This window comes from Setaria italica, chromosome I (assembly GCF_000263155.2).
Source record: "Setaria italica strain Yugu1 chromosome I, Setaria_italica_v2.0, whole genome shotgun sequence".
NCBI lineage: Eukaryota > Viridiplantae > Streptophyta > Magnoliopsida > Poales > Poaceae > Setaria > Setaria italica.
Genome location: NC_028450.1, coordinates 41,430,368 through 41,438,021, shown reverse-complemented (window position 1 = coordinate 41,438,021; position 7,654 = coordinate 41,430,368). Strand labels below are relative to the sequence as shown.

General features: G+C 46.9%; 1 pseudogene; it reads left to right on the top strand.

The window, feature by feature from the left end:
• Nucleotides 1–747: 747 nt before the first annotated feature.
• LOC101779521 lies at nt 748–1,603 on the top strand (annotated as a pseudogene).
• The last annotated feature ends 6,051 nt before the right edge of the window (nt 1,604–7,654 follow it).

The following is a 7,654-nucleotide window of genomic DNA, read 5'->3' as shown; positions in this document are numbered from 1 at the left end:
GGCAAGGGGTTACCCTCTGACAAGTGGGGAGCACGCATGCGCATCAGTGTGAACGCCTCCGGCCGTGACGGGCAAAATGGAATACGCTTTCACTGTTAGTAAGCGTATTTGAAACTTGGCATCTCTTGTCCTCTTATAAGCCCCGTCTTCCAAACGGGCTTGAAACGGAATGTATCTGGTGTAAACCATCTACCCTGTGCAACCTTGAAACTATGAATCAAGACCACAAGATGCTAATCCAATAGATAGGTTTAGAGATAAGATTATTTTGCGCTTAAGCTCCCCCACCCGCCGGCCACTATTTCCAATACCCCGTGCAGCCAAGCATCCATTTTCCCTACCCTTCCATCGTGAGTAAAAGGTGGGCAGTGGGCGGCGGCGCCCTCACCAGGGAAGCGGAGGGCCACGGGCGGCGGGGCGGCGGCGAGCACACTAGGACGGCGACGCACCAAGGACGGACGGACGGTGATGGATTACGCGATTCTCAAGAGCGGCGGCGGGCTACTCGCGATGGGGCAAGGGGCAAGGGGGTTAGGGGTGAAGGGGTAGGGGAAATGGAGGCCGGGGTATTGGTTGGCCGGTGGGTGGGAGGTTTAAGCGCAAAATAATCTCACTTCTAATCCTATTTATTGGATTAACATCTTGTGATCTTGATTTATAGTTTCCAACATTGTACAGGGTAGATGGTTTGCACAACGTTCCCCGGACGGTAAACAACCCCCCACGTGATTCCCAGTAATTACCAAAATGCCACTCTTCTTCTCCAAATTGGCACAACTGGTCCCCCGCCTCCGCCGCCGGCGAGGACCCTAAGCTGTCGCGGATCGCGGACAAGCTCCTCGCCCTCTCCCCAGCCGAGCTGGACGACTACGCCGCACTCCTGCGCCTCAAGCTCCGCCTCTCGGCGCCTCTCCGGCCGGGGCCGGGGACGCTTCCGCGGGAGCCGAGGAGGCCGCCGCGGCGGTGAAGACGGCGTTCGACGTGAAGATCGAGAAGTACGAGGCCGCGGCGAAGATCAAGATCATCAAGGAGGTGCGCGCGGTGACGGACCTGGGTCTGAAGGAGGCGAAGGAGCTGGTGGAGAAGGCGCCCGTCGTGGTTCGCACGGGGTTGCCCAAGGAGGAGGCCGAGGCGCTCGCGGCCAAGCTCAAGGCCGCCGGCGCCGCCGTAGCACTCGAGTGATCCCACCAAGGTGTCCCCTCTTTTGTTCCTAGTGTTCTTAGACGATGCAACGTACGCGTGCGCCTTATTTGTTTCGAATTGGAATTTGATGGGATTGCAGCGGTCGGGCAGGGGTATTGCGTTCTTGTAGCTTTTGTCCAACCTCAAGCTTAATCACTGATATGAGTGATAGATTTTTCCGGAATCACACCATAAGTTCTTCCTGCACTATGCTTTATATTACTAGCCTGGATTGGTTTGAACAGCCAGCCTTGTGTAGTTGTTGTTGGTGTTACTGTATAAGGTGACTAGAATATGCTAGTTTGAATTATTTGTTCATTTCGAGTGGTGCTCAAGTGAAATGCCTCCATTCTCTTTGTTTTGGTGCATGACACTATTTGTGATTGTATTATTAAAGGTAAAGCTTATGTTCTGTCAGGTACCCGTCATAGGTTCCGTCCATTTCATGTGTTGTTTGAAAACGATTGTTTAAGGTTAGCCTGATGATGAAAACAGTTGTTCAAAGGTTAGCTTGAAATGAATTGTGATTTTCGACATTCACATGTTCAATTGTTCTTTGGCATCTGTGACGTGGTCTGGTTAGCTGACTTTGTTTGGCCCTTTGGGGTTGAAGGTATAAAGAATGAAGTCATCTTTATGACATACAACTGGTGCATTGAGTTGAAGATATCTGATACCATGGGTGCACCAGAAGTTTATAGTTTCATAACAGTTTTTGAAAAATTCTGTCCAAAGATTACATGAAGGTTTTGTATTTGGTAAAGGTGAGAATGGAGACATCGATCATTATGGTGCTGTAGTAATTGATGAAGGTGCTGCTGTGTGACGGTACTGACCTTTCATGGTTCGCTTTTGTTTAATCACATGATGATTATTCCTGGATGGTTTATGACAGAATTATAGAATACTGGCCTGCAAGGTTCTTGTTCAAAATCAATTGCTGAGGTGATTCTTTTTGTAGTTGGGAAATGGCTAACCAAACACATTTTCCAAGTTGTTTTAATTTCCCTTGATGAGAGTTGTAGGCGTCTATGTATTTGATTCAATTGGTTGCATGAGTAATATTTATGCAAATAAAACTCTTGGTATATGTATTTTGTGAATAAAATGGAAAAGTTAAATCATGTGGTATCGCTTGTAAATTCTCACTGCATGCTTTATAAGCTAGAAAACATCACATGCTGAAGGTAGATTTGGTGCGTGAATATCAGCAATCATCTCCGCAGCCATATTTGATCTGCCAGTTCTCAACTGTAATGTAGAATTTATAGAAGTCAATTCTTGGAAGTAGGGGGAAAACTGGCCTATTTTGCATCATTTAATTTGTTGTTATCTTCTGTAGTAGGCTTTGATATGTTTCGTTGCAAGTTTTCATGTCTGTACCCCGCCTAGCATGAGCTGCCCTAGGTGCGCCGCGGCACCGTGTTCTCTCTTAATTCAATGACACGGACATTTTGCCTGTTCACAAGAAAAGAAAGTTTTGAGTGGTTTGTAACGTGCACTAGCAGCTGTGATCTATGACACTGACCGTATAGCTTGCCTTTGAAGCTCTGAGGATTCACCTCTGGTACAAACTTGTCAGTTCCTTATTTACCAGTGTAACCATGTGTGGATGTAGTAGTACTTCAAGCATAGTATTGTTGATCAATTAAGTGCTTCTGAAAGCCATAGGCCATAGGAATGCAATGTTGCAAGCCAATCTTTTGTTATATGTTAACTCTTCTGGCTGAGGACTGTTAAAAATAGGGTTGCTGTTTGATTAATGCTGTGTTTTTGCCGTGGAATAGCGTTTCATCGTTATTTACCTCTGGTGGCCTTCTTGTTGGAGCTTGACTATGACATACCTGACAGTTTATGGTATCGACTTCGTGATGTAGTTGCTTGTAATGTTGTTTTGTACTTGTACTTCGATGGAGCTTTCAAGTTGCAACAACTGCAATTGCTGTTCAGCTGTTGATGAGCACTGGACAGTGGGCACACAGACATCTCCAACGTATTGATGATCACCATTAGTGGTTCCGTGACCACTAGAAATTTTCGACTACTGAGGTCAATGCTGGCTGATTGATTTTGCTTGTACCTACTTTACCGAAGATGGGATTCGAATATTTCTGCCCATGCGTTCGCTCTTTTTCGAACAGAAGTGATGTTTTCATACACTTTTTCCTGAACGGAACTTATGTTTTGCATTTGTTTTTCTGATGTTTTCATTTGAAACAAATTTTATAGCCAAAGAATACTTCGTTTTATGTATAAGAACTGGCATCATCAGTTAACAACACTTGAAAATTGACACAACAGTTGTCTGACCAAGTCAGCCACCGTCAAACAGGCATGGTTCTGCCATGCTCAATTTATGAATCATCTGCGAAGTAAAGAGACATGAACTAATAAATCGTATAAATTTGAATAAAACACTTGCAAAATCATGGAGAATTTGCCTTACCTGGTTACCTTCCTCCTTTGACCGCCGGATATAAGTAGGAGTTAAAATCGATTAAGATTCGATCATCTTTCGCCTCAAGAAAATATATGCACACCAGTCCATCCTCTTTCTGTTCCTACTCAGCTACTCTTCCTTCACTGAATCAGCCACCGTTAATTTCCCACAGATTGTTTTTCTTTTGGTGCGTCGTGATGGCAGCGGTTTCTTCTAATAATTCCTACCGCTGATGTAAAATTCCACCATGTATTGTTGGGGGGTCCAACGTCCAAGCCCAACGACAATTGCAATGCGAGAGATCTCTTGGTGGGCACGATGATCTTAGCTTGTGTCGCCATCACGGTTGGTTGGCGTCCCCTACCTAGGCCAGATGTTCATTCAGCTTGTCGGAATTTGATCGCTCGCCGTTTTAACTGATCCAAGTTACAGCCGTTGTGCAGGTATTTGATTCGCAGCATATGTGTGTGACACTTACCAAAGAGTGCATTTCTTGTTTGGATGGTTGCTCCCCCTCACCTGAACGCTGTTCATTTCAAAAGGAAAAGGAAAAAAAACACCTGAATGACCGATTTTACAATGCGGGGCGTGGTCCAGAGATCACCGGCCTGACCCAACAACGAACGTTCCCTTGGTGCGTGTTTCTTGGTAGCTTTCTGCATTTGCCCCTGCCCATCTGCTTTTCCTAAAGGCCTGTTGGACAGGAGAGAGTGCCCTGCCTGCACACAGCTAGTAGGGTTGGCATGCAGCTGAGCAGCTCAGACAGATCAGTGACAGGCAGAGGCCATAGGGATAGACTGTAGCTTCCAGGTCTCTCTCTCTCTCTGTGTGTGTGTGTGTGTGTGCGCGCGCGCGCGCGCGCGCGTGCTCTGCAGTTCTTGACTTGATTCTTGAGATCGAGCTTCTTGCTGGTAGTGGTGTGTGCCTTGCTCTTGCAGAGTTGCAGAGTGAGTTCCTATGAGTTCCCATGGGGGGCACCTTGGAGTACCTGTCGGGGCTGCTGGGAGGCAGCGGAGGCCATGGCCACGACAAGATGACGAGGAGGAAGCAGCTGCAGACGGTGGAGCTCAAGGTCAGGATGGACTGCGAGGGATGCGAGCTCAAAGTCAGGAGCGCTCTCTCCTCCATGAAAGGTTCTCTCTCTGTTTCTCTCGGGTTACTGTTGATATGTTTTTTGCCTTGCGTTTGCGTGCTCCAAAAATTTCAAAGCCAGATTTTTGTTTTCATGGGACATTAGGCCACTGAAATGTTAGACAGTAAAAAGATAAAAAAAAAATCATAAACCTCAGAACACGCGTGTCGATCTTGCTCCTAGTTCGTTTCTAGCACTACATCAGCATATATCGTTCGACTGTTCAAGCAACCAGCGAAAAACTCTGCAACAGCCAAGGGTAGGAGGCTACGAGCTGGCTGTGGATTCTCAAATCTGAAACAGTTCTCATCCAAGAGCATAGTCAATCCGTAAGCGGTAAGTCATATAGTAGTACACGTACTGAAACTTCCACTGGCTTGCAGTAGAAATGCAGGACACCACGTTTGAGCAGGCATACAAAACTTGCAACAAGTCGATCCAGGTGCAGCTGGGGGATGGTAACCTTGCCTTATTCTGGATTGACAGATGGAATGGTGATTCATCGCCATGCTCCATCGCCCCTGATGTTTGCAACCTCGTCAAGCCTAGACTCAGAAACAGACGCTCGGTGGCTGAAGCTATGCAGGATAAGAAATGGATTTCGGACGTTGTCGGATAGTTAACAGTGCCGGCCATCCATCAGTATGTGCACCTTTGGCACGAACTGCAGCATATTCGGTTAAGGCCTGGTTTAGAGGATGTTATCACCTGGAGATGGGAGCCCTCGGGTGTTTATTCGGCAAGATCTGCGTACAGAGCATTCTTCATTGGATCACAAACCTCTCCTGCAGGTAAGTTGATCTGGAAAGCCTGGGCGCCAATGAAGGTACGCTTCTTCATGTGGCTAGTCTGCAGAGATCGCCTGTGGACAGCTGCCAGACGCCATCGTTGTGGTTTACAGGACAGCACTGCACGCGCCTTATGTGATCAGGAATTAGAAGACGCTGACCACCTGTTCGCCCGTTGCTCGTACACACAACAGCTATGGTACCTTGTCAGTTCCATCCTGCACATTCCCAGTCCGGCGCCAAATCGAGACACGAGTTTAACTGAATGGTGGCTTCAGATGAGACACGGCCTAAACGCTACACGGAGGAAAGGACTTGACTCCAGCTTAATGCTTATATCCTGGAAGATTTGGAAAGAGCGCAACAACAGGGTGTTTAGCAGAGCGCCTCCTATGCAGCCAGCGCAGCTGTTACAACAGATCATCGAGGAAGCCATTCTTTGGTCAGCAGCTGGCGCCAAACATCTTGCCACCCTCGGCTGGCCGGCACCAGCAGAAATTCAGGGAACGGGATAGTGTCATCCTGAGCTTCGTTTTTATTCTAAACGGTTGTTGATCTCTCATGTAATAGCTAACAAATTGTTAACCGTGTGCGTGCGCCCGGACAGCCCGCGTTATACTAAGTTTTTACATCATCTTCTTAATACAAAGATACGCAGCTCTCCTTCGTATTCACGAAAAAAAAAACTTGCAACAAGGGCAATGCACTGAACACAAATGACTTTGGCGTTCTGAACAACCCACCATGTGTAAAAAAATGAAAACGACAATTGCTTTTCCCCTGCTTATAATCCATCTTATGATATGCATTAGCTGGAGCTAGAATTTGCCGCTGAAAGCTTGAAACGTATCTTGTTGCAACTGTTGCGCGGCTGACATGAGGAGCTCGCCAGCGCCAGCTCGTAGAGGACTCTGCACCATCATATATGGGCTCCTGAGTTGGAAAAGAACGCCATCGTGAATTCGCACGCGCGAGCCCCAACGTCCGGCGATGAAAAGAGCTGATGACCAACGCATACGCTTGAAAGCTGAATCAATGAATACGTATGCATGCATGCACTGAATTAAGAAGAGAGGAATGTTCAAATTCAACATAGCTACGGCTACGGTGGGCACTTGGTTTCATTTTCTCTTCACCCTCTTGTTTCTCTTCAACTCCTCTTTCCTCTTCTTCTCTGTATCTTCCTTTTCGCGCCTCTTCTTCGCCTCCTCCTCGCGCTTCTTCCGCTCCTTCTCCTTGAGCTTCTTCTTCTCAGCTCGCGCCCTCTTCTCCTCCTCTTCTTTCCTCATCTTCTCCCGCTCCTTCCTCACCTCCTCCTGTAACCTCCTCTTCTTCTCCTTCCCCTTCTCCGCCGCCTTGGCGTCCCTCGCGATCGCTGCCCTCTCTCGCTCGGCCATCTCGTTCGCGGCAAAGTTCCTCCGGATCCGGAAGCATGGCGTCTTCTTTCTCCTCAGCTCCTCCTCCCGGCGGCGCTCCTCGAGGCGTCGTTGCCGCCTAATGCTGAAGCACATCATGCGGGTGCTTATCTATCTAGCTGCCGTATCATCTTGGAGCGCAGAAGCAACTTTTGTTGGTTAAATATGCGGTGCTGAGAACCATTGTGATTGATGTGCACTTTGAGGTTATCGCGTCTAGTGCATGGCCGGCAGATAGCTAGCGAGCCGGTCATCCGGCCGGCTGTTTGACTAGGTAGCATGTACGATTATATATAGCATACTCTAATGATTGAACAGTGAAACGTTTAACTAGTTGGAATATATCTTAATCGTTGGAGTTCCATCTTGTAGATCAGGAAACAAGCTTATTAGGAAGTTTGGCAGTAGAGATAATTTGTCTTGATATTGACACAAAGCAACGTTTCCATTTGGTTCGGTTAACTGCCTTTTCTGACGCAAATTTCCCAAATATGCATGGTTTTTTATTTCATGCCTTCTGCCTAGCATAACTACAAAGTCAACTTTTACAAAATCAACATCATCTTAGCATTTTAGTTCGAATAATAATCAATTGGTGCAACTTTTGTACACTGAAGGGAGTGAAGAATGAAGACGCATACAATTTGACTATCTATTGATCAAAATTTGTTTTTTCAAACAAAAATGTGCCTTTACA